We start from the raw sequence: 27398 nt of genomic DNA, 5'->3' as shown, positions 1-27398 counted from the left end.
TGAGATCTGCTTCTTTAAAGGAATGGTTCGGTCAGACATTTTTATTGTCCCTACGGGTCGGCCATGTGTTTTTAAGCCTAAATCGGTCGATCGTAGAAAAATTTCCTATGGACCTTACCAGAGTTTTCGTCTACTAAACACACGCGAAAGCAAGCAGCAGGGCGCCGCCATTTCGTGATAATCTTATCACTTGCCCCATTGCCCTGGGTGACCTGCTTTTGCAGCACTAAATCATATCCCCCGCCCCTGAGCCTGACATCAACAAAGCATTCATATTCCCTGCCTCTCTCCGTGACGTTACTGGGCTGCGTAGCCAAACGCACCCAGTTGTCTTCTACGCGACTTCACACAGAACCCGGAAACCACCACAGATCAGCTCACAACACAGCACGCCACAATTCGGATTATGAAACTGTAGTTTAAAATCAAACAGCAAGATTGTACATTTGGTAAAGTACATTTATTTGACATTAAAGGTTTAGAGAATATTCAGCAATCGGCATATTAAATTGGAATGGAATTTTTTTTCTTTGCTCTCGATCTGCAAATCCGCTACAGTTTATTGTGAGTCACGCGCTGTTCCTTTATGGTACACAGGGTGTTGGTTTTCGTTAAAAGAAGCACTTTGGTCGCACAGTAAATCGCAAGGCTCTTCCATCAACTAGGCTCTAGCCCACCGTAAAGGTTGATATGTTACTTCTAGCCGCTAGTACTGCGTAAGGGCATATGGGCCCTTAGCGATCGTCCCATAAAACAGTCAAGGTAGTGCAGTTGTTTACAAGAAGCTGCAGCTGGCTATTGAAGAATCCGTCGGCCGGGGTCTGGAATAGGTGGCAGTCGCAGTACGGTAGGATGTACCTGTTTTGAAAACATAAAAATTGAAATTCGTCTCACCACCCGATCTTTATTACTATTATTCATTTTATTTATTAGAGCCGAGGTGAAACTATTTGCTTGCGAGGGTAGTGCAATGGAGTATGTTTGGCTCTAAAAGCAATGCGAAAACTGACGAAAGAAATCGAGGATAACACACAATGTAATGATTTATTAGCGTTGAACCACTGAGAAACGACTGTTTGTCTACATGCATGTCGAATGGGGACATGCATGCCCATGTGCCTGGTAGAAAGACGATCCCACACATTTTTTACTTGCTCTTCATTGTAATATGCCACACAGAACGAACAAGTACAACTTAACCTGGCTTTAACGGTACGCTATTGGTATTATATTCCGGTATAAAATCGTCTAAAGATTTACTTACATTACATTTGCCATTTCCATTGTCTCTGCGTAATGCAGTCCGTAAATCCCACTCTGTTTGTGCCAACGATTTTTCATATACTGAACTAATATGAAACTTGGTCTAGTTTCAGAATTTTCAGCCTTATCGTCTCTTACGTTATTGCACCCCTCCTTCAAATGAAGTCCTTTCGGCATGGTCCCTGTCTCTCAAGGTCAAAAAACAATAGAACCTTATACTGCCAGTGCGAGTCGTGGGACTCTCCAGCCTGCGAGCAAAAAATCAAAGCTGCTGACCTTCATTCTGAATGAGCATACATTCCTACTTTGCAACATCCCGTGTAAAGCCATCCGTGAGAACTTGAATTTTGGACTCCATCTTAGTACTAGGCCTCACTGTGCTAATGCAAACTGGCTTCTCTCCCATCTGCAACGCCTCGCTTGGCGCGTTCCAAGGCCCCCAAGTTTGTCCTCGTTGTCGGCAAGCTTTGCAGCCCCAGAGAACCATAACTATGGAGACATTGACTTTTTGGGGGAAGATGAGGAAAAGTATAAAGTACCTGAGGAGTTGAGCTGAAAGTGAGATTTATTGTTTGTTTGTTTTATTATTTGTAATGCGCAAGCCTCCCCTCAGGTAACAGTGCAGAGCATTTACATGAGATTGCGAAGCTTAGTTACAACAACAGAAATATATACATACACATATTGAAAAGGTCAGCGGTATGAGGTGAACAGCGAGAGAAGTCAAAGATGACACCCAGGTTGTTCGCCACTAAGGATGGTGAAGGGAGTGGTTAGGGTTAGCATACTTTATATGTACACTGTACAATAACATTGATTTCAAAAAGACAATCAGATTATAATCATTTATACCGGGATTTGTACTTCTCAACGAGCTCTGCTTTGGGTGGACATGGCACAGTGGCAATTTTTGCTGGCATTGTATCTGTGCTGTGCACAGAATCGCTCAAAATTCCATGTGTGTGCATCTCTAGTATATTAACAATAAGGCCTTTAACAAAGTCGAATTCCATTTCCTCATATACTGGTTTGACCACCCATTTTTTACTTCTTTTTGTAAAGGCCGTAGTATAGTGTCATCCTGCATCACAGTTGTTTCGGACTGTACCGTTGTGGACATATCACCCGAATTGAAACTAATATCGATGATATCATGTTCTGGGGCTTCGGTGAATAGTGCTGCTGGTTCATTCTCTGTCATTTCAACATCTGTTACATGAACATTGATGGGAGAACGCAACAATGTCGACAGCTTTTTGGGTGGCATTTTTTTGGCGGGTGTAGATTGTGTGAATTGACATGCGACTACTTCAGAGCTATCTTCAATACATTCAGTATCATCTTCTTGTGGTGGTGCAGTCACACTGTAGCAATGGTCCAATAAAACTTTGCTGGATTCTCCGGACACATTCAATTGTTCTGGCCATTGGACAAATGCATCTCGAGTCTGAACACGGCGCGCCTCAATTACTAGTTCCTCCATAGTGTAAATGGTTTGGCAAGCAACATCTCTCATTTGTTTCACTGTCTGTATATGTATAGTTTGTACACCCACGGGCAACTAGAGGACAGATTGGAAAAGGGATGTTCAGTTTAAACCCGAGATACAGTATTGTACAATTGACAGAAAAAAAAAACATAATATAGTCCCCGGCACAAAACAATTTCTAAAAATATGAACTGTTTGTAACTAACCTTATTTTTATTTCTTTTCTTTGCAACTTTCTTGACAGGAACTTCAACATCTGCACGCTGTCGCTCTGATTCGTATCCGCATGTCTCCCCTTCCTCTTGCGCTGCACCGACTATAATTTCTGGATCCGCATAGACACTAAGGAATGACGCTCCATCGACTCACTGAAACATAGTACTTTCATTACTATGGATCACAATATTGAAAACATAAAACACACTTGAGGACGACCACACAGGTACATCTCAATAGCTAAACACAAATGAAACATTGTGTAGAACAATCAAACGACAAGTATACAAGATCTGATGATCTCGTTCGATGGAACTGTCAGTATCCATACCTCGTGCTGCTGAAGAACATCTAGGGATGTTGTCAATGTGGTGGACGCTTCAGCAACTCCCTGAAACACAGTACTTGCGTTAGTATGGTTTTCAATATTGTAAACATAACACACACTTGGGGTCGACGGCACAGGTACATATAAATAGATAACCACAAATGATCCATTGTCTAAAAGAATCAATGGATATGTAAATATGATGCGATTTTATCGACTTATTTCTCTGATTTATTTACATCTGCATCGACTACAAGGGATGTTGTGATTGTAGAGGAAGCTCCGTCGTCTCCCTGAAACACAGTACTTGCGTTAATAAGGAAGAAAGTATAGCAAATGGAATCACGTTATATGATCTCGCTCGATGGAACTGTCAGTATCCATACCTTGTGCTGCTGAAGAGTATCTAGGGATGTTGTAAATGTAGTGCGCACTTCCGAAGGCTGTTGCACCAAATCGTATATGCATGCTCCCGCTTCAACTTCGTCTGGAATTACTTGATTGTCAGGCTCCGCATCAAGTGCAGGGGTTGACGCTCCATCTACTGCCTGAAACATAATACTTTCATTAGTAAGGATTACAATATTGAAAACATAGCACACACTTGGGGTCGACGACACAGGTACATATCAATGGCTAACTACGAATGAAACATTGTGTAGAACAATCAAATGACAAGTATACAAGATCTGATGATCTCGTTCGATGGAACTGTCATTATCCATACTTCGTGCTGCTGAAGAACATCTAGGGATGTTTTCATTGTGGTGGACGCTTCAGCATCTCCCTGAAAGACAGTACTTGCATTAGTATGGATAACAATAATTATAACTGAAAACAAACACTAGGGGACGACAACTAAGGTGTATATCAATTGGAAAGCACTAACCAAACATTCGGTAAAATAATTACACGATACATAAAAACTATTACTTGACATGCATAAAACAAGTCTGTGGCGGAATAGCTAAGTAAGATTACCTGATACGCGCTAGAAGTGGTTGATAACTGCAGGCACGACACGGATGGAGAATCTTGTTGCTTCATATTAAGTGAATAGTCAAGAAGTTGTAAAGGTAAATTGTTTGATAGTGAAATGCCAATATTAAAAAGTGCCATGTAAGGCGAAAGAATACTTGAGAATAATGCTATTGGAAATGCGCAATATAGCACAGTTCCCTGTGCCCATAAATAGATTTCCTTTGAGGGTTATAAAATCGAAAAATAATTTATTGCTAAATGTCATTATTCAAAAAGCTATACACTCATATCAATATTGCAGTATTACAAGGGACACAACACCTAAAATATCAATTAATCCATTCGACTACCTACACACTACCGCAAAGCCTAAAGCTAAATCCGGACACTTGACTCACCAGTGGCGGAATGTGGACGAATAGAGTGGGAATAGCGTTTGCGAGCAATTTTCGTGTCATTCGCCGTTCATTCTTCTTTGTTACCCAGGATGTGGCGTACATGTTCGAGGGAAAGTGCCGGCTGTAGATGCGGTATCGATCACCCCTCTTGTCCTCAAAGACATTTTGGACTCTACTTTCAAGCTCTGACAGGGCATATCCGCACTATCGAACCCATTCTCTTATCCGATCTACAGTTTTAGGGAATACATGCATTGTAGTGCCTTCAGATTTATCATGGGTCTTCGAAGGGCAACCGCTAATCGAACAGGCAGGCATTGTTGAAAATTCTGAAAAGTAAATATCAACATTATTATAAATTCTTGATGAATAAAAAAAGTAAATGAACCATACAATGTTAAATGCAAGGTTTGTTTTGGTCGCTGGAACTATACCAGTTCATCATGTGCGGCTTAGTATGTGCATAACTTTCACAAATTAATAAATGATGTGACTAAACTCTGAACATGTGACTCGTCCCTTGGATGTACTGTCTTGCACAAAAAGGAAACATGCTTATGTTATAGACAGGACCCGCGACGGATGCAATTCAATGACAATTGACACAGATGAAAATAAATAGATCTATTGATAGCATCACAATTGAAACTTAAGTTAATAGCAATGAGACCAATGAACATAGCACTATTGAGTGCTCTACTCGTAAATAGATAGAAATTTAAAAATGAACGAAATATGACTGTGATACATGGCCTTACCTTGACCAACAAACAGTTAGATTCAGCAAGCCGAGTAGTTTGTGGCAGGAGAACAGGTAGATGCCCACAGGTAGCACACTGACGAGTTTGCTCGAAGCGGTCACAGAAGTTCACAGATAGCACGACGACGAGCAGATTAGCATCGATCTCAGTGGTTCTCAGGTAGCACGTTCAGGAGTTGACTTGCAAAGCACAAAGATGTTCTCATGAGACATATCAAGTGGTTTATAAAGAATTAGAAACAGGGGTGTGTTTGTGAATGAATGACGTGCATATGTCGTGGTATTATGTGGTTTGCAAGGGGGCGGCCAGCTTGAGGGGGGATCCTGGCCGGAGACACGGGGTCTGAGGAGGCCATGTGAGCAATGGCCCCTGGGCGTGGGATACCTTTTGAAGTGTACATGCTGTTTGGCACCTTGACAGCCCCCCATGGCAGCACACATCCACTGGCGCAAACTGCCTTTGATAAAGGGGGGTGGGATGGATGGGCAGGGGGCGTGCAGACAAGGCACCGGAACACTGCTGAATGGAGACACACTTATGTGGATTGCAGAGGCGCGGCCTGCTTCAGGGGAGGCCTGCCTGGAGACACGGGGTCTGAGGAGGCCATGTGAGCAATGGCCCCTGGGCGTGGGATACCTTTTGAAGTGTACATGCTGTTTGGCACCTTGGCCGTTTGCGCCCCTGACAGAACACCTTGGCAGCGCACATCCACTGGCGCGAACTGCCTTTGATAGAGGGGGGTGGAATGGATGGGACGGGGGCGTGCAGACAAGGCCCGGAACACTGCTGAATGGAGACACACTTGATTCATTTAAAAATCGAAACAACCGTTGTTAAAATATATGTTGTGTTTTATTTTGTTTCTTATTTTGATGGCACAAAAATACTAAACTTTACACATTGTACAGGTCAGGTTGCAGCACAGCGAGGGAAAATCCCCTGTACTGACCGCTGTCACTGGGCAAAGTTTGTCTTATGGCACCAACGACACAGGCGGGTATTACTCTTCGAACGCGGTGTCCAAGCCTCCCGTGAAGCCACCATGTAAAGGAACGATCGGCCACCAGCCTGTACCACCCGTGAAAAAGAATGGTACAAACTGTTTTTAAATGACCAAGATAAGTTTATTAAACCTTTGTTGTCAATGACAATTGTAGTAACTAATGGCATTCTGCTCGGACAAATGCTATCTAGACACTGCACACTATTGAATGATTTCCATGCGTTACAATGATATGTAGATGTAATTTTGAATATAGGAGACGACCATGAAATAGTAGTGGCATCACAACCAGAGTATACTTACTCGTTACTCGGATTACGAGGACGAACAGTTGCGCGAAGTTCGTGCATAAGCCCCATCATTATCCTCAACACGGACCGTGTGAGGCAGGCTGACCTGAAGTCTGGCAGCTCGGTGATGCATTGCAGCCGTGGCTCACCTTCCGAAATGTAGGCCACGCAGCCAGAGTTTTCACAGCAGCAGCAGTTCTCGTCCTCGGTTGGCATTAGCTCGCACCGATTGCATGTACACCAGGTGGAAACACCGTCCATGAGACTAGGTCCGGGGTCTTCATCCGTTGATTCGTCCTGCCAACTGCCGTCCGAAGCCCCATCGTTTTCGCATGTTTCCCTTTCCAGTAGTTCCTCCTCGGTATCCTCGGGTTTGTAGCCATTGTGTGGTAAACAAACTAAAATAAATTATAGCGATGGTACAGGTATCTGTTCACGGGCTACAAGCGGCGAAGGTAGCTGACCAGAGCACAGAAACGAGTCACAGAATACTCAAAGTAACACAGGGAGAGGAATGGAATCGAAAATCTGCTGCTGTGTGTTGTCAAACGGTCTGTTTATAATTATTGAGTAAAGAGGCGTCCTGCCATTTCCATGGCGACAAGTCCTTTTTTTGTTGACACGAGACGTGCTTTGGCATTGGAAAATGGGCGGTACGCGTCTACTGATGACAGGCTCAGGGGCGGGAGATATGATTTAGTGCTGCAAAAGCATGTCACCCAAGGCGATAGGGCAAGTGATAAGATTATCACGAAATGGCGGCGCCCTGCTGCCTGTTTTCGCGTGTGTTTAGTAGACGAAAACTCTGGTAAGGTCCATAGGAAATTTTTCTATGATCGACCGATTTAGGCTTAAAAACACATGGCCGACCTGTAGGGACAATACAAATTTCTGACTGAACCAATCCTTTAATTCAATTGCTTTTTCAACTGCGACACACTGGAAAAGAGGCCTTCCTTCTCTGGTCTAGCTCTGTTATAACACATAGTGGAATCATGCATTCTATACTTTATTCCTATATATGTATACGTTGGCGCTTGCCGCAATCTATTCACTACTTAGCTAGCCTCAAGAATGCTTTGTCTGCTTGCGTTTCTTTGCATATGTACACGTGTAAAATTACTTGATATCTTCATCGTTTCTGTTGCATAGGTTTCTTCATCTTAAGCCCAAGATGTCACTTATCTTTGATACTTTCTTGATGCCTTATAGAATATCTTCACTTCTATTGTCTCTGCATCTCTTCCATTCTACGTCAGGCTTTCTTTCTGTAATGTCACCATGCCTCTCTTTCATTCATTGGTCCTGTTTCTTCTGGGATATCATTCAAATGGCCATCATACTGTCGTGTATGCAGATATGGCTTTCTCAATGGGAACCGTACTTCCAGAAGTCTCCTTGGTATCAGTATTTTCAATGGTACTGCACTTGTCTCACACTCTGGTTCCTGACATATAGGCAATATGGGCTAACTGGTTGAGGTGGGGGTACTTGGCTCCTTCTCTACAACTGATCCATGGATTGCTGATCAAACACCTGCACGCAAGATCAGGGGAGCAACGAAACCTACATTTCGGGGGCGGAGCTCACTGGTGATGGGGGCCACTTCAGAAACTGGGTGGGGCAAACCTAGATGCTCCGCCCCCTCTGTTCTAACCTGAAGGGCTGTCCGGCGTGGGGCCCAAGTAGCAAATGGTACCAGCATAGCCTTATACATAAGCTCACACACACACACACACATTTGCTCACTCATTTAAACATCCCATTAACCATACACTCGCTCATTTACATGCACACCCAGTCCCCCATACATCATACACACATACATTACATAAACACTCCTTGCACAAATGCATGCATACACAATGAGCTAACATGCAACACCCTTTGACACTGCTAGTTTCAGAAAAGGCTTCCCTTGCCTCTCTGCCTAACAAAAGCAAGTGTGCACATCAGCCCCTTTCCCTTGCATGCGAAAGAACACATAACTTTGTTATATGTTCGCTGGCATCTGTGGGTAGGGGGCTGATGTGTACATTTGATTCTTATTAGGCAGAGAGATAAGAGAAGCCTTTCTTGAAACCAGCAGCTTTAAAGTTGTGCTGCGTTTTGTGCAAATAAATGTTTCTGCACAAACACAGTAACACTAAAAAGCTGCAGGTTTCAGGAAATGCCTCTCTCTTCTCTCTTACAAAAAGTGATGTGTGGATGCCGCGCCCCTCAGCGCGCATTTCGGGGAGGAGGGGCTGAAGCCCGGGTTAGCGCAATGGCGTTGCGCACCTGCACAGGATCCAGGTGCCTGGTCAGACATCTGAGTTCACATACTGGCTTTTTAACTAACCGACACAGCGTGGTGTGCAGCTTGGTGGGTTTGCCCCCTGCAGTAAACACATCCCCTCATCTCTGCCAGAGCAGTGCATAGGAAGTGGAACAGACATTCCTGTGGTGTAATGCTGCCACAGCCAGAGAGCCTTCCACTAGAAATTGGACAGCACCTGCACACCAGCCTACTCTTCCAGTTTAGCCTGAAGAGTTTTTACTCTTTTCTTCAGGTCTCTGGGGAAGAGCGCAGAGCCTCTGGGATTTTTGGCAGTCCCAGCAAGTCTGCCCATGCCTCCATGTGCTTGGCTACAAACAGACTGCTCGCTAGTGGCAAATAACATGGAGGTGTCGGTGAAGACATAGTTTGGTGCTCAAATCCTGCCCATATCTGACATCGCAGCATAGTGTTTAGCAGTGCAGATGGGCAGAGTCTTTTATGGATGAAGGCGGGGCATCGGGTGAGATATAAATCCCTGGGTTTTGTTTTTGAAATATAGGCGGGTCGCAGCACCTTCCATGGTGGAGTCATTGCCAGAGTCAGCGAGCCGTCACAGAGAAGACTGCGTTGCCATGTTGACAAAAACAATAACTAGTGGAGCCAAGAGACAGTGGGGGTCATTACGAGTTTGGAGGTAGCCATGGCGCTATTAGCACCATGGCTGCCTCCAAACCGGGTCCGGGTCCGGTCTGACTGAATGGGGACTTACCGGGACATTCCGACCTATGCAGACCCGGTAACTCCCCATTCAGTGAACCATTCCCCATTTCCCATTTGAGCCACCATAGGGCTCAATGGGAATGGGGAAGCCGCTAATAATGGGCCGTCAGATTGCGGGCCCGTTATTAGCTCCAATGTCCCTTAACGGTTCCCGCTAAGAACGGCTGGTCAGACCAGCCGTTCCTGCTGGGACCCACTAAGGGACCTCAGAATAGGGAAGTAAGGATTTACCGGCACCGGCATCTTTACCGGTGCCCGTAAACCCTTACCGCCCACCTCGGAATGACCCCAAGTTACTGTTCCCAATATTATGATTACCCAATGATGACTGAAGCATTGTGTAAGTGTTTGGCAATAAAAGGCAGTGGTTTCTATTGCACATAACATAATTGTAAAAAAACGTAATTACACAATACACAATGTACACTTTTGTGTCCCTGGTCCGTGCCGCCTTCTTCATCCCATGAAGCCGTGGGCCTTGTTTGTTGCCCTTTTTCCCTTGCTTCTCCCTTCTTCTTTTCTCAGGTGGGTGGGTTTTAGGAAAAGAATGTTTTCTGCGTGTGCAGAATAACTATAGTGCTTCATGCGGAGTACCAGTTAACTGACTTCTCTCTCCCTAGTGGCTCCTTTTATCCCTGTAGCTTTGCCCTAGGATATGCATGTGTTTGTGGGGGCTTATGTTGCACCTCCGGCCGGCTGGCGCCAACGGCCATTAGCACCTTGTTATGCACCTTTGTTGGCCACTTGCCTTCTTCCTGCTTTTCCTGTGTCTGGGGATGCAACACTTGCTAGTGCTTTGGCACCCTGGTGTGGAAAGAACCCCTGAGCCTGTCTGAGCTCAAAGCGGGCAGCAGGGGGTGGGGGGAACGCAGTGTCTTGGCGGCCTCATGTTTCTACATGCTGCTTGTGGCAGCATGTGTTCTGTCCCCCTGTCCCGCTTGCCCCTCTGGTTACTTGCCCGTGCTTTCTAGCTAGGGGTGCCCCCTCCGCAGCACTAACCATAACCAGCTGAGCCTAGAGGTAGTAACTGTTCCCAATGTTATGGTTGCCCAATGATGACTGAAACATTGTGTAAGTGTTTGGCAATAAAATGCAGTGGTTTTATTGCACATAACATCATTGTAAAAAACGTAATTACAAATAATACACAATGCACACTTCTAGGCACGAGGTCCAGGGTTGTGTCGCTGGCCCGTGCCGCCACACCTGGATGGGTTACCGGCCTTCCATGTTCCCCCCAAAAGTTACTTATCTACATCCTCTTGCTGCTAGACTATTTACCATTTCTGTATGGAAATTGTCCATACCTTTGTCTGATAGGTGTATCCCATCGTTGTGGAACAGTTCAGGATTTGCCAACAAAATGGCACTGTGCCTGATGAAATGGATTCCCCTATTTGTGCAGAATATTTCCACCTCCCTGTTGAACTTTTTCCTTGCTATGTCTATAGCTTTATATGAATTTGCCCCAATCATATATTTCTGGGCGTATTGCTGAGTAGAATATCTCAGTCTCTCTCCAGTTATGTGTGATGCCTGCCAGGGATGAGCACCTATCGGCTAGCAACTGTTTTCTCCCTTGTTCCACCAATTTGATACCCACTAGGTGAATGATAAAAAATTCAGGTGGATCGCTGATAGCTACTAAATCTGCGAGCCGGTCATGAATCTCAGACCATTTAATGCCCCTGCACCCCCACCATGAAGTGGTGGTGTTTCGGAATGCCGGTCTCTCTTTTGTCTCTTCCGACCATCTCCCCGTCCTGAAAATAAACGAGTGTCCTATTATCCATGCAGACTTGAAAGGGCGCCGACTTTGTGTTACAAAAAGTGGCCTGTGTGTGGCAGCTCTGTTGATTAATGGTTGCGAGCTGGAAGATCCGAACCTAGGAGGTAACAGTGCTTAAATGGAGTCTTAATTAAGACTGGGACCTGCAATTGCGGTGAGGCAATTTGTGGTCTATGGGTACTTTGACTCTGATTCTATACTCTGTTGAATTTGATGTTTGTAGGACAATGACAGTCCTGTGGAGAAAGAACATTTCCATTTTACAGTGAACAAGAGTATGGGTTATGACAAGTGACCAACTAGGACTCCAAGTAAGTGAGATTGTGATATCTGGGTGCTTCAAATGTAATTGTGTTGCACACTGACAGATTGAAGAATATAAAATATTGCAAGCCACAAGATTCTGGTTTTGTTGTGTGAGGGAAGTTAAGGAGCTGTTTTGGACGCACTTTATGTCGTGCCTTGGAATTCTTGAGAGGATTATGTTATCATTAAGGATGTCAACTTGCTTTGCAGGCACTGCATAGAATGGCAGCAAGCTGATTGCGAGAGTGATGGTGCGCTACAATTGGAGTTGTGCAGTTGTCTGAGCATTCAATGATGCAGATTTTTGCAGGTACACTATTAGTAGTTTGCTTATTTATCCTTGGTGGTGAAGGATTTTAGCTAGGTCAATTAAAGGACCGCGGAAGTAAATAGATTTATATGTTTTTTTAATTGTGTACCCATTTAAACAGGGATTTTGAAGAGTGATACAAGGAATAATCAGAAGGATTTTCTCCTGCCACCTACAAGACACATTATTTGCTACACACTTGTTGCCCCTGAGGAATGTCCGGCTAGAATCAGCTTTATGAGACAGAAACTTATTTAAGTCAGGCGAATCTTGACATAACGGGAATATTAGGTGGAACAAACCATCATTGTGTCATGTCCAGCCATTATGACTGGCTTTACTTGATTGTTGAAATGTATTGTAATGTATCAATTATTGTATATCTTTTTGTGTTTTGTAACATCTATGTGATTGAGCAATTAAGTTTTGTATTTAGGATTTTAGGACAATAGGTCTATTGTGATGATTTAGTAGGTGGTTTTACTTGCAGTCTGAATTAATAAAATTGATTCTTTTTTTCCCCTTTTCTTTGTATGTGCTGCTATCACATGGAATATTTGACTTATCTGAAATTATAAATAATGTCAATTTTATTTTAGAAAGGTAAAAAATGAAAACGTTTATTTATAAACTATAACATTTAAAAAGAATAAATTGATATTTGTTTTTATACAAAGAACATCGCCTTTTGATTGAATTTCCATCTCCTTGTATTTGTTTTGAGGTAGATGGTCAGATCTCCCTGTATTGTGAGTAATGGGTACACTTGTGTTATACATATATAGAATGATCTTTATTTTGTTTAATGACAGATAGCATAGTCCCACCTAGCAGGAAGATCACACCCACTATAGTGGGGAAATCCCTATTAGAATATTGGATGAAGTATGAGCGCACACACACATAATGATCATAGTTTAGGATAATGGAGTGGCACCTGGGGTGGCCAATCAGATTCCAGGGGTAGAACGTGCCACCCCAGGCCACTCCCTTCGACACGGCACAGGCGTTCAGATAAGTGCCAGCAGTGCACAGAATGGAGACCTAATATTACTACTTCCTGATTCGAAGAGAAATGTTAGGGTTAAAATGAATCTTTTAATTTTATTCATTGATGCAAGTGCTAGAGTTTAAATGTAAACCTTCATACTATCTAATTCTGCATTAATTAATGATATAGCTATTTTCATTTTGAAACCTAAAATAAAACAATTATGGATTAAAGCCAATCATATCAGTATCTCTAATGACCTCACTTATAATAGGTTATTGCACATCTTTTCATAATATGATAAAAAAAAAAATTACCTCTTCACATCGTCATATGTATATTCTAGTGTAATCCCAGAAGAATTCTACAATTTATACTAATCATCTAAAGACTCAAAATAGAATATTGTTTGGCATCATACAGCAACCTATTTTTACCAGGCTTCCAAAATTCTGATACAGGTAATGCCAGAGAAATGTCAAATTCTGATACAGGTAATGCCAGAGAAATGTCTTGCCAGGCCATGTGTCTTAGCCAAACGTTTTCATTATCCTCCGGTATCGTAAAGCCCTCACATCTTCCAAAATCTGTCTCTCTCGCTTCAACAACTCTGCATCACTGCATTCCACCAAAGTGTATAAACACCTATGTATGCATGTATAATTAATCAATAGGCCCGGAGAAGGGGGGGCATTACCACTTCAGGTAATGCCCCAGGACCCATAGTTACAGGTCCGAGTGAAGTGAGGGCCTTAACGAAGGCCCCAGGCATTACCTGAAGTGCTAATGCCCCGTGCTCGGGGCCTATTGCTATTAGTACCGCGGCCCATAAGACCGGGGTAATAAAAGTATTTTTTTTCTTTTCCGAAACGATCCAGTGTTTCGGGAGAGGAAAAAACAAATGTTAAAAAATGGCTGCCAGGGAAGGGAAAACGCAGTCTGTTTTCCCTTTCTATAGTGGCCATTGAAAAAAAATAGAAAAAAGTAAACAAAAAAATGGCCGCCATGTAAATCCCTTCTTCCTTTCCATGATGGCCTGTCGCACATATGGAGCGGACGCGCTGGGGACAGAAGTGTTTCCAGCGTGTCCACTCCCGAAATGGACTTCAACGAAGGTATGTGGGGATGGGGGTGGGGAGGGAATTCTGTGGATATGGGGGAGGGAGTGGAGAGGGTAAGTGGGACACTGCTTACCTTATTCCCCAGTGGGGGAAGATGGCGGCCTCCAGCCGTGAGGCTGCTCGTAGTGGGGGGCTTACCGATGGTAATGCCCACGTTCTGAGCCTCCTCACTGGCTGAGAGGCTGCCACCCCTCACCCCCCGACGGGTACTAATTTGCATGAATGGCTAGGGGAGGGAAGATGTATGGATTACAAAAAGATGCCGGATTTAGGGGTCCAAAATATTTGTACTCACCTGAGAAATGTTATGTTATTTATATACTTGTTACGCGCCAAAAGCCCACAGGCATCAGGGCGCGGGAAATACCCCCATTGGGAATGGGAATTACATCTTTAATCCTGGATAAAATTATGAAATTTGTATCCTAAACAAGCCGGTTCCTCTTATTTTTTCATATAAATAATTAGTACTGAAAAAGCCCTAAAAAAAACAATTCACAGATCACCAAAGCAATAAAGGGCTAGCTCGTAAATATAGATGAAGGCCTTGCCCTTTAGAACTATGCAAGGACTGCAAGGCTGACCTGCACTAGCCTGTCCGCCTATTCCTCACACCAGCATTTCATTGTGGTTGCTTGCGTTGCTCTGAATTCCTAACTACTTTCTCTGTCACTATTCTTTGTATGTATTTTATTTGGCGGGGGTGGGAGGCCATTGGTAAGGGCTGATCTGTCAAAAGCACCAACATGTTTTTTAAGCCCGCTTATAAACATAAGCGGTACACCGGTAGTCCTGTATTTTGTAGGATCAGTAAAAAATGTGTGGTAAAAGAAATTGTGGTGATCCCGCTCATCTGTCCACATTACAGCCATTTTATATCACCCAATCAGAAGCAAAAAAACTCTGGGCACATTTGAGGCACCACAGCTCTAGCAAAGAGCGGAGTGGAGCATTCATTCCAGTATCCCACAGTGCAGTGCTAACGGGAATACAAAGGTAGAAAGTGCTCATTTGGCAAAAGGCCAGCAAGCCCAGGCAAAGGGCGAGTGTACCTCCTGCCAATTGCATCATTATAATCCAACAAGGCCGTTTCCAGGGCATCTAAACAGCTCCTACTTGTCGGGCTAATACCATAGTCCTACTCCCTGTCTTGCCAAGTCCTGTGAAGTTCACTTTTGGGTGAAATTCCCTTGAGCATTAAACCACACATCAGCTAGGGCGTCCCTACCTCTTGCAGCAGCTTCGACTGAATTCCTGCTTCGCTTCAAATGCCTGAGATTTTGGTGTTGGTGCCCCAACTGTAGCAGTGTGGGGGACATTCCTAAGGTGTGCCACTAGAATTTCCATTCAACCTTTTCTGAAACATGGGAAGTTCGGAGCCACAATTTCAAGGTCCGTACTGAGTCACGGAAACATGGTGGCTCTATATAGACCTAGGCGACTCCAGACTGATCGACCTCCACAAGGAACGTCTCATCTGGAGACTTGAGGTCATGCAAGCCATAGACGCCACACAAGGTGCTGGTGGGAGTTGCAAGTGCAACCCCAAATATGTTGACACTGTGGGGAGCAGCAGAGGGTAGTTTTGTGTCTTTCACCCACAGCCAAAAGAGACACCCGGACATAGCATTTACTTTTTAGTTATATCTTTATTTCCAGAGCATCGCCCTGTTCCCTGCTTCATCCCTTACTCCTAGCCCTGGACCATCTCCTTACAAATACAAAAAAGAGGCTGACAGACTTTGCAATAGGACATTACATTCTCCCCCTTGATTAACTGTCCACTAGTACAACTAACCCATCTGTTCAATCGACCGTGTCAGTCGTTTCATTAGTCTTCATGACCACTCATCTTTGTGCAGTGGCCCACCTGGCCCTTCAGGTTATTCAACCATAGCCCTTAACAAAGAGCTCTAATCTACAAAGCCACCCACGTATACTACACATGCCTTGAAAAAGACCCCTGTTGGGTCAAAACACCTATCGACTTCAAGTGTGTAAATAAATCACTGTTCTGCTTACGAACAAACAAGTGACAAGACTTATGATATGATATATGATATGATTGTTTATTTATATAGCGCCTATACACAAAGTGTTTCAAACCGCTTCAAGGCAAGGGAGGGAACAAGGGAAAAACAATGACATTCTTACAGGCCATGAACAGTAAGGATGTGAAATTAACTATCGTATTCGGCCTGAGGACATTTCAGATAGTGCAAGAGCTAAGACATAGATAAGGAAGGGAGGGGGAGAGTGGGAAGGAAATGGAAACAGACAGGTGACTACCGTACTAGGCCTGACAACATTTCTGGTAGAGCCGGAGGAAATCAAAAGGTGAGGCAGAGGGGTGCAGAAAGGGAGGGGAGGAACAAAACAAGCGACTATCGTACTAGGCCTGACAATGTTTCAGATAGTGCTGGAGGGAGGGGGGGGACAGTAAGGGGATGGGGGAGCGACAGACGAGGTTGCTATCATACTTGGTCCAGGGACAATTCTGATAGAGTAAGTGCATATAAGAAAGTAAGGGGAGGAGGGGAAGAGATAGGAGAAGGGAGAGGAGGGGAGAACAGAGAGTAAGCAGTCAAAAAGAGTGGAGAAGCAAGAGGGGAGAGTGAATACAATTGCAGAAGTCAGTAGTAACACATCATGTTGCAAGCCAGGATACAAGATGAAGACAGGCACAGCATGATTCAGGGCCACCATGAGTACAAGTTGCAAAGGAAGTCCAGTATGAGAGTTGTGAAAGGGTGACAAACCGTGAATCAATGAAGTCCATAAAAGTAAAATCCAGCATTGGCCACAAGACGGTGATGGTGTAACCAGAATGTATCAGGACAGACTCCTGTGTGTGGGAAGGGGGGGGTACAAGGGAACAACACGGGGGGACCAGATAGGGTGGGGATGACCTGTGGGGACAGAGGGTGTAAACACATGTTGGTGCATGCTTACCTACTGACTTAGCAGGGGTTCGGGCCCTGGATCCTCCTGGTCTCCAGGTCCAAACAGGAATTGCCCTTTTCTTTGACTGCCCTTCCCTTTGGATGCCCGGACGAGAGACACCCTTGATCTAAGAGTTAAGAGCAGGAAGAAAGAGGCAGGGCTAAGAAGGTGGATGGTGCTTAGGCCAGGTGACCTAGATCCACTTACACCTGCTCCCCCGCTGCCATTGTGTCCAAAATGAAGCGAAATCTAGCAACTGTATCATCAGTGATCCAGTGCCCCGGTGACCCTGGCTCTTAACCAAACCCACTGTAATCTCGCCAAGACTTATGAGCACAGTATCCTAAGAACCTCTCACCGTCTGCAGGATCAACTACTAAAACAACCATGATCAGCGCAGTGATCTGTACATTCTAGTGCTTTCCCCACATTTCTCATACTCATTCTTACAAAAAGAGGCTGGCAGGCTTTACAATAGGATATTACATTCTCCCCCTTGATTAACTGTCCACTAGCACAACTAACCCATCTGTTCAATCGGCCGGCCGGTCGTTTCACTAGTCTTTGAGGGCGGGCGTTATCTTGAAGTTGATGTTCACTTTGCCCGTCCTCACGTTCTGTAGTCTCTTCATCATGTGACCCAGTGTAGCCTGACTCTTCCTGTGTGATTACAACGAATCAAAAAATAGCAAATTAAATATTAACAGAAAAAAATATATATTTTTTCTTTACATTGGGGGGCACCCCTCAAACCACCCATTTTCCCATGCTTCTAACCCCACCCCGACCCCCCCACACCTTTGAACCCCTTACTCCCATCCCCCATATATTTATTGTTTGGTATTTTTCCGTTATAATCACTGGATACCATGTGTGTCGTGCCCTCATCCTCTTCATTGGATTCAGCCTGTTTTGTCGTTGTTAAGACGGATTTCTAAACTCTGTCCTGGTGGCGCAGAAGTTCAGAAGGCCAACCTAATTACTTGGAACAGGGTAACCTCTGGACGAGCCAGACCAATCAAGGTAGCGATCGCGGCGGTCAAGACTAGGTCTCAAGAGGGGTGAGGGTGACTGAAAGCCCGCAATGAGCACACAAAGCAAGATCACTTATAAACTACTCCAAACAGTTGTTATATTAAAAATATATACACATTTATTTCAAGGCCTTTAAAACAATAACCGTAGCGAGAAAATCACAATATAACGATAGTAAACCAACACATACCATATCAACACAATATATATACAAATACAACAAGTCTCAAGCGTTATATGCACGAAATGTGTAGTCCACCTAAAAGGGAGGGAAAACAGGCAGTGCGAAATAATGCTTAGACCCAGTTCACCTTCAGAGGCACCTAACTAGATGGAAGTCCGAGCCCTGTGAAGAGTGGAGCCTTGTGCTCAAAAGTACCTGCACGCGCTGGTGCCAACGGGCAAAAGGAGAAGCTCTTCGAGGGAAATCAGGCAGTTCAGTTTAGTGCACAAAAGAAGAACAACAAGTTCCGCGACTCAAGCGCAGCCTCCACAGTGGGCAGAAGCAGAGCGCGAGTACGGAAAAGGGTGCTGTTTTACACAGCGGTGAAAAGCAATGGGCTCCTGCAGGAGGGCGACCAGATCCTAGCTATGCTACTCACCGGTCCCCGATGCAAGCAGACTGAGGCTTCTCCGCGTCAGTTTCAGCAGCTGGCAGGTTCAGAAGAGCAGGGAACGCCTCGTCGTCGTGTTGAGAAAAAAGACGTCCCAATCGAAGAAACCCGCACAGTTTGTTACCACAGCAGGGCAACGGAGCGGCCGTGTGTATCTGAGCCAAATGTACACTACTCACTTCAGACTTGGGAACGCCAAGTGTACGAAGCGTGTGAGAGTGATAAGGACTCGAAATACTACACAACCTGGCGGCGGTTACAGAGCAAGACTCCCGTGTAAGCTGGTCAGTCAGCTGGATGGCCCAGAGACGCTTCCGAAGGCTTACTGGCAGGAGATGGTGAAGATGCCGAGAATAGCTGTTCCCGCTATTCCAAAGGGTCGAAGTACCAGTACAGGCCTTCTGGTTCGATCAAAGGTGAAAAGGGTTTCACCAGGCGACAGCAGTGCAGAGGAGAAGTCCTTCAGCGGGTCACCAGCGATTCCTCGGTCCAGCCTCGTGGTTGCAGGATACTTGGCTCCTGTATTCCTTCGTTCGTGAGAACTCAGGAGATCAACATGGTAGTGGTGTTTCCAGCCCCCTCTTATCCACGGTTCCCTTCGCGCCAAAACGGAGGGGACCCAATGGGAGATCCGCTCATCAACACTCACACCATTCGTGGACCAATCACGGACCACGGTGGTCCCAGGCATTCACACCACCCTAGACTCTCTGGCACCCAGGATGTGTATTGGGACCAGACATCCCAGCCCACATCCTGGAGACACACACAAGACATGTAGAAGCCCGCGAAAGCATCCGTGTTTCGCGGGAAAGTACATGCCCAAATAAGGAAGGCCCCGGGTCGGCTCGACCTGGGGAAGGTGAAGGGAGCAAGACGGTCAGCAGGCAGGACAAAGGAGCCTCGTGGTCTGGCCATTTTGGGAGCCAGGCCACCATTTTGGGTTAAGCGCGAGAAACACGCTTAGAACGCCAAAAGGAGCTCAAAACACAAGAAACGATCGCTGCCACCATTCCCGTCCCTGAATCACTTGCACCGATCAGATACAATCCTAAACGAGTATCTAGGGCCTGTAGAAGGCTAGAGACCCAAGAGAGCTGTAACTTAGCTTACAGTGCCCTCTTGTGTCATGTTGCACAAAAGCCGCAACATGATAAAAGAAACTACAGGAAACAGCGTTCCCCGGTACTGACTGTTTTAAGGGCATGTCAGTTTCCCCGTAAGAAAGGAGCGAAAGCCCAGAGGAGTGCGGCAGAAGGCTGCACTTCTCTGGCAAAGTCAAGAACAAGGTGAAAAACAACAGCAAAAAGTTTAGGGGTTGCCACATGGAAGGAAAATTACCTACAATTACGAAATCTTTCCTAACAGTCGTCCCTCTTAAAGACAGACGCGTTGCATGTGATTGGTCAGTCACATCGCTCTGCTGTGAGCATTAAACCCCGTCTTTGTATTACTGTAACTGGCTTTGGGTCAAAAGGCATCATTCCCTTATGTGGCTTAGGTTGGTGCACCAGTACATTCTCTACTATTTTCATATCCGAAGTGCAAGCTTTCTGTCCTCGTACGTTTTCAGGTTTTATTTTGATCTTGAATTATGTGTTCCTAAAGTTCTCTCTACCGACGTTATTTCTTCCTACCGACTATCATTCGGGAGTCTGGTGCACACCTGTCGTACAAACATAAATTCTACCGCGCATTTGTCTGTGGTGCTATGTGGCGTGTTCCTATAGTCACGCAATCGCTGTTAGATGGTCTGTTCTAATAGTTTTCTTGTTTAGTGTCCATACCATCCTTTTAAGATTGGACATGAAATGTTCACCGGCCCCATTGGCTTTAGGCCACAATGGGGTTATCCTTCTGTGGTGGAATCCCATACACTGGGTGAACGCCTTCAAATCACTGCTGGTGAACAGAGGTCCATTGGCTCGCCTCCCAATCTGTGGGATCCCATATGTCGAGAATGTTCTGTCCAGTGCTGGTATGACAGCCGGTGGGGCCGTGTACGGCCGTATTTGAATGTCAGGATAACGGGAGAGTTCCTCTAGCATCACGAGTATGTAGATTCCTGATTGTAGGTCCAAAGAAGTCCACTACAATCTCCTCCCAGATGTTAGTCTGACAGGGCATGCCTGATGTACACATAGTTAATATATTGGTCAGCCACATCCATTGTGGATGTGTGAGAAGGTAGTGCAGGGCGTGACAGAAAATTCATCGGGTTTGCATCCTTGCCTGGTTTATGGGCGATATTGAATTTGTAATCTTGCACGCGTAGACCCCATTTTGTGATACAGGGTGGCATGTGCGCCAATAGGTTTCCATAGATGGTTGTGAGTGCCTGGTGGTCGGTGTTAGGCAAGATTGTATGTAGTAACCCTGTGGGAGACTACACAGCCTTGTCCTCTTGGCAATAGGTAATCCAACCTTTGGTATAGGCCTGTACTACAGAAGTTGGTAGAGTGTCTGAGCAGCCAGGCTTATTTTAAGAGTTGTCAATGTGAACTGTAGGGTTGTAACAGAGATTCACATTGACAGGTATTCAAATAACACATACTCAAGGTTTCTTGATTAAAATAATGATTTACTAATTTAACAGTCAGTTTTAAAATAAGCCTTATTTAGAAGGGAGCAAAATGCAACAGTTAAATACACTTAAAATACACTATCTCAGTTTCAGTAAATAAGTAGATACCCTTTTGGGATGGCACACAGACACTTCCTACACCCTGAGGTGACTTCAATTGCTAGTTCACTGTGGACATTAATATATCACTTGTACATTTAAAGCAATACTGAGGTTTGTGGCAAAAGGAAAAGGTTAGGGAAGGAAACAAAGGTTAACAAGTTTCTCAAACAGGTAAGCACTTTTCAATCCCCCAATGCAATATAGGTTAACCCTTTCCCAGCTATACAAGTAAGGTATGTATGACTTTTTGGAGTGACAGTTAAACACAAGGTCAGAGGGTAAGAAGAGTCTTCAGGGAGCCGGGACAGCCTATGTCAATTGAGCAAAGTATAGGGGAGCTTAGGCACTTCTTGAAGATTAGCACAAAAGTCTTGCACAATGTTAGAGATCATTTTGTTGTAAAAGAAATCACGGTTGGGCCACAAGCTGTGAGGCTTGTGAAGGGCAAAGCTGCAAGCTACTCTGCAAAAGATAGCAAATGTAAGTCTCAGCTGAGAGCAAACAAGCTGCACACAACAAGAGGTAAGTACCCCTAGTTCACAGTACCTTGAGTCTGAAGAAAAGGTTCCAGCTGGCTTCTGTTCCTGTTGTAGTTCCTGCAGATCCTGTTGTTCCTGGGCCTCAGTCGTGGAGACAACAGGGAGGACGTTCGGGGGCTCCGGCACTACGGTTTCGAAGGTCGGCGGCAGCAATGGGCACACTTTAGATCAGCGCCACTTCACGTTTTCAGCTATTCACAAATAGCACCACCGTGGTTCATGGACACCTTGTGGACTTAACTTGCTTCTGGAGTCTAGCACTCTGTTGAGGTGGCTCAGGCTTGGTTAGTCCTGCTTCGAGGGAGTCCAGAGGATCTTCCCGGAGTTCGGGTCCGGCTTAAAAACGATACACTTGTTTCTGGAGTTTCTGTCCCCTGGCACTCGGTTCCAGCATCCGTGAAGAAGTACAGGCAGCAGGGAGAGGGGTTCCAGGAAAGTTTGTCTTGGGGCTGATTGGTCCCATCAACCCAAGGGGAGAAGTCGTCCTGGCAGGGCTTCTCTAGTCGATACGAATTTGGAGCTTCAGCAATGCAGCAGGGCTTCACCGGGCAAACCAACGGTCCAGGGGGGTGCAGCAAGCTTCTCTTCCAGTTTCTTCTTCGGTTCCTTTGTCCAGTGGTCGACTCTGCCTTCCTTGTAAAAGACTTCAGCTTTTATACAAGTTTCTCCCATACATTTGCAGCTTAGCTGTCTCTCACACAGCAGGGTGGCTGTCCACCAATGACAGCCAGGCAGCCAATCACTTTTGGGTGCATTCCTGTAACCAAGGAGACTAAGCAGAGGGAGTTTTGGGGACCTCCCTCGCTTCCTGCCCTGCCAGACACACTGGAGCCAGAGGCGGGCTTCAGCAGTGAACCCCGCCAAAGACAAAATGGACAAAGAGACCAAACCTGGTGTGGGGCGCAGAGTAAATCTCAAGATGTTACCTTTCCAACAGGAAATGGTGAAAAAAGAAGACTGGGGCCATTTTGAAAATACTGCAGCCTGCGGTAAAAACGCACAATGGTAGGGAAAATAAACCACTTCCACCAGCCATTAATTGTAGAAAGGGTAACATAAAAATGTTGCATGAGAAGGTAGACAAAGGGGATACTAAGTAACCCCTCCAGCACTCTATGTCAGATAGTGTGTGCTGGTTCAACAAAGATAAAAAGGTACGTAAAGTCAATTTCACTTTACTATTTTTGGAAACACTAGTGTATCCAAGAGAATGTATTTAAACCTTTGAGAAATCCAAAGGACGTCTTCGTGACACTGCACTGAGGGTGCTGCATGTCACCATGTACAATGATGAGGACTATGGAGTTTGTCAGACTCCAAAACCAAAAGAAACGCAGGGCTCAAATCAAATAAAATACACGAGAGAGAGGGAAAAAGGTCTCACTCTATCCAGGATAAAAATGAAAAGTCCTAAAATCCAGCAAAAGAGCTAGGGGTCTCTAAGGTAGAAGGGACGATGGTGAAAGGCTTCCCAAATAGAAACGGGTGGTAGTGCTCACAAACCCACACCATTACCAAGCTCTCCTTTTCTACTTACGAGTATGCCAGTTCTGTTTCAGTTAAACTCCTGCTGGCATAGGAGACGATTCTCTGTGGCGATAACTCTTTGGCTATGCATTGTGCCAGAACAGCCCCAAGGCCAACCGGGCTGGCATCCACTGTGACCTCCTTGTGCAGGTTTGGGTCAAAGTAGACATGCACATGACAGATGCTAGTCTGCTGTGTCTGATCTTGTTGAATGATGCCTGGCAGTCCTGAGACCATGATGTGGCCCTTCTTCGTGAGCATCCGCAGAGGAGCGCTGACGGACACAATTTCTGGGAGGTAACGCATGAAGTAGCTTACAAGACCCAGGAGCCACCGTACCTGAGCAACATTTGTAGGTTGCCTGTCAGTTAGTGCCTTAACCTTGTCAAGGTCCAGTTCAATGCCCTTCAGTGAAAACACATGGCCAAAATATTTCAGCATGGATTTGTTGAAAGCACGTGTGTCCCTATTGAGGGTGAGGTTGGTGTCTGCAAGTGCTTTACACTCTTGGAACATGGTTGCACCATGTTTGTCTTGGGATGAGTGGCAGAGCCAGTGGGGGAGCAGAGGGAGGGCTTCCCACCCCTGGCTCTCCCCTGGTGCCCAGTGCGCCCCCTACCTACTGTTGGCACCCTTTAGCCGCCCGCCCCCTGTGCACCAAAAACTGCCTCTGCTACTGCTTGGGATGTGCCAAAAACCAAGATATCGTCGCTATAATTCAGACAGTTGGGAATCTGGGAGATGAATTTTCGTTTTTCCTCCTGGAAGATCCCTGCTGCCGATGATGTTCCAAAAGTCAGACGCTTATAAGCCCTAGATGTGTCGGGAATCCTCACAGATTTCTAATAGATGATAAATAACCCTTGTTTAAATCAAGTCTCGAGAACATTGGTACCTTTCTCACATGATAGCCTGGTTCAGCATTCTCATGTCGATGCAAATGCTTATCTGATTGACCCTTTTTTTTGGCACAGGGACAATAGGTGATACCCACAGTGTAGGGCCGTTTGCTGGTACAATTATATCCGATTGTATCAGGGAGTGGAACAGCTTCTCTACTTATCCCTGAATTCTGAACGGGATCACCCTATAATCTTGTGCTACTGGCTTCACTGTTGAATCAATAGGGAGCTTGACCTGACACCCTTTCAGTTTTCCAATCCTTTTGAATAACGAGGGGAATGTGTCCTCCATTTTCACCGACCTCTTAATGTACTGATTTGCCCTCAGATGATGTGTATAAGGCCCATCTGGATTATTGATTTAAAACTCATAGTGCACCCGCATTGTACATCCGATTTTATGATGTGTATTAGCACATTGTCGAACTGTTCTTTGTATGCGTACTTGGCCGGAAATGCACGTTTGCATTGTAACAGTTGTTTGGAGCAATAGGCTTGATGCCCACTTGTACCTTCTTTAATTTCGGTACCTGATGCAGCTCGTTATATTCTTCTTCTTCTGATATGCCTGCCTGTTTATAGGACTGTGTTCTATTGCAGTGGGCGTGTCAATGCAAAACCACTTGTTGATGGCTGGCAGGTTTTGAATAAATCATAACGACGGGCACAGCTCTGGGCAACCCTGCAGGCCATCGTTTTTCAGCCTGCCAAGCCATTACAGAAGGGAAAAGACCATATGCAAATCAGATTTGGTCCAGTCCAGCCCGAACTGCGAAGTCACATACCTTCTGCATGAGACCACAAGCATTCCCAGACATGCCTCAGCCTTGTGTGGCATCAGTAAGGAGTAGCTTGGGTCTCCAGGCCCAGTAGGCTCGGGACCCACGTCTGGGCATACCCGTCCCACTCGAGGTGACTAAAGCAAAACCAAAGGTTATGGCTGGATGGTTTTGAATACATCATAACCACAGGCAGAGCTCTGGGAAACTCTCCAGACCATCGATTTTCAGCCTGCCAAGCCATTACAGAAGTGAAAAGACCATATGCTAAACCCCAGAAGGGGCAGTCCAGCCAGAAATGCTAAGTCACAGCTCTTCCGCACAAGATCACAAGCATCCTCAGAAATGTTTCACCCTCATTGGACATTACAAGTGACATTACAGGTGGCAGCACTGATTGGTGGTGAGCTTCGGTCCCAATGTGGCACACGAATACTAGAAAATATGTGAGCCCTGCCACGTATTTGCTTACACAATATAAGCACTGCCTTCCCCACAGAGCTCTGCAGCTATTGATACATAGAAACAGGCAGGGGCGTCCCTTCTCTAAGCATTGCCGCCAGAAGACAACAAACAAAATTATTTGGCACCACAATGAGAACCTCTTTAAATCACATGCAAAACGTCTACATGCTCTTAAAGGTGCAAGAAGTGGGATGCCATCGCCCTGAGCCAGACGGCTGGAATGGGCTTTGCACAAACAGGATTAACTACGGACGACAGTTTTATGTGTATGATCTGTGGAAATATGAAAAACAAGTAACTCAAGTGAAAAAAAGAGGTTGAGGCTTAACAGTGGTTAGATTCACATACCCTGCATCATCCTGCCATCTAGTGGTTACATTCAAAAGTGTTCTTAAAACTTTCAAGAAGCAAAGAAAGTGTCGGTGTCATGAGAGCATCCCTACTCACTGTCTCCGCTGGCACAGTTGCACCCTTAAAGCTTTTTGGGGGTTCGGGGGTGGGGTGGTTGGATGGCATTTTTTAAAAAGTGTGTATGTAGCGAGTAGGGCTATGAATGATCGCCCAATGCCCCTCCAAGTAACTGCATGCGCACTCTCAGTTGTGCAATTGGTTTGTGGCGCCTCTCTGACCTGAAAAAATGTACACAGAGGGGCTATTATATCGCTTCTTTTTGAGTGAGCAGTGGGAGCTTCTCTGGTAAAAATATTGGCCAGCTGTTATCTGTGGTGTTACATTTAGGGGGCAGCGCGGGTTACTATGATAGTATGCAGCCTTCTGGGACGTAGGAGGATTGACAGGTATTAGAGCCAAACAGATTTGAGTATTTTGATTGTCAGCTCTGACAGGACTCCTAGGTGCTGTTGTTGAGAGGATGCTGGAAAATTAGATGCTCTGCTAAATTGTCCCGCTAAAATATCCCAGGAATAGGAGTTATATATTCCTAACATTTGCAACATATAAATGCAGATATGGTTCTCTCTGGAAATGTAGGACTCACTGATAATCAGGGTGGCCCTTCAACAGGTGGAATGTCTCAGTAGAAGCCAGAACAGAGCTCCTGGCAAGCTTTGGGTGCTGATTGTTAAGTTGGGTCCCTGGACAATAATGACACCGGCATCTTTGCAGGACCAGTCAACTTCTTTACTATGCTCCAGGTACATTAAACTAGTACATCAGGTCAGGTAAGTACAAAGGGACAGGAACATCCACCGGCATCCTCTCTCAGTCACCCCCATCGTCTCAACTGGCATTCATGGAACCACTCAAAACATAACATTCTCTCACTCAGCATTCCACGTCAGTCACTCACAGCATTCCATCCATACAAAGCAGGCTGCGGGTAAAGCTAAGTCACAACACTGATCATAGACGGAAAGAGGATTGCTCAGAACTCTGATGCAAAATGTAATGTGCAGTTGGTGGGGAGGGCTGACACATTACCCTTTCATTAATTAGCCAAATTAAGCCACTGGCCATTAGCGGGGAGGACCATGTCAGCTTGCCTGCTTCTGAAGAGTAGTAATAAGGCGTAGTATTTTCTGGAGTCAGTCAGGCTGGGTTGCAAGCAGCAGAGTAGCCTCTGTGACCTACTCTATTAGGAATTGCAATCGCCAGTATTGTGA

General features: G+C 45.3%; 1 long non-coding RNA gene across 1 annotated transcript in view; it reads left to right on the top strand.

The window, feature by feature from the left end:
- LOC138513622 (uncharacterized) overlaps window positions 1–12769 on the top strand; it is a 194546-nt gene extending 181777 nt beyond the window's left edge. The window contains exons 2-3 of the long non-coding RNA XR_011281784.1: window positions 12075–12174; window positions 12296–12769. This is a non-coding gene — a long non-coding RNA (uncharacterized lncRNA). The remainder of the gene's footprint in view (window positions 1–12074; window positions 12175–12295) is intronic.
- The last annotated feature ends 14629 nt before the right edge of the window (window positions 12770–27398 follow it).

Source organism: Ambystoma mexicanum, chromosome 12 (assembly GCF_040938575.1).
Source record: "Ambystoma mexicanum isolate Mex_15411 chromosome 12, UKY_AmexF1_1, whole genome shotgun sequence".
Lineage (NCBI taxonomy): Eukaryota > Metazoa > Chordata > Amphibia > Caudata > Ambystomatidae > Ambystoma > Ambystoma mexicanum.
Note: the sequence above shows the minus strand (reverse complement) of the source record. Positions and strands in the feature narration are given on the sequence as shown.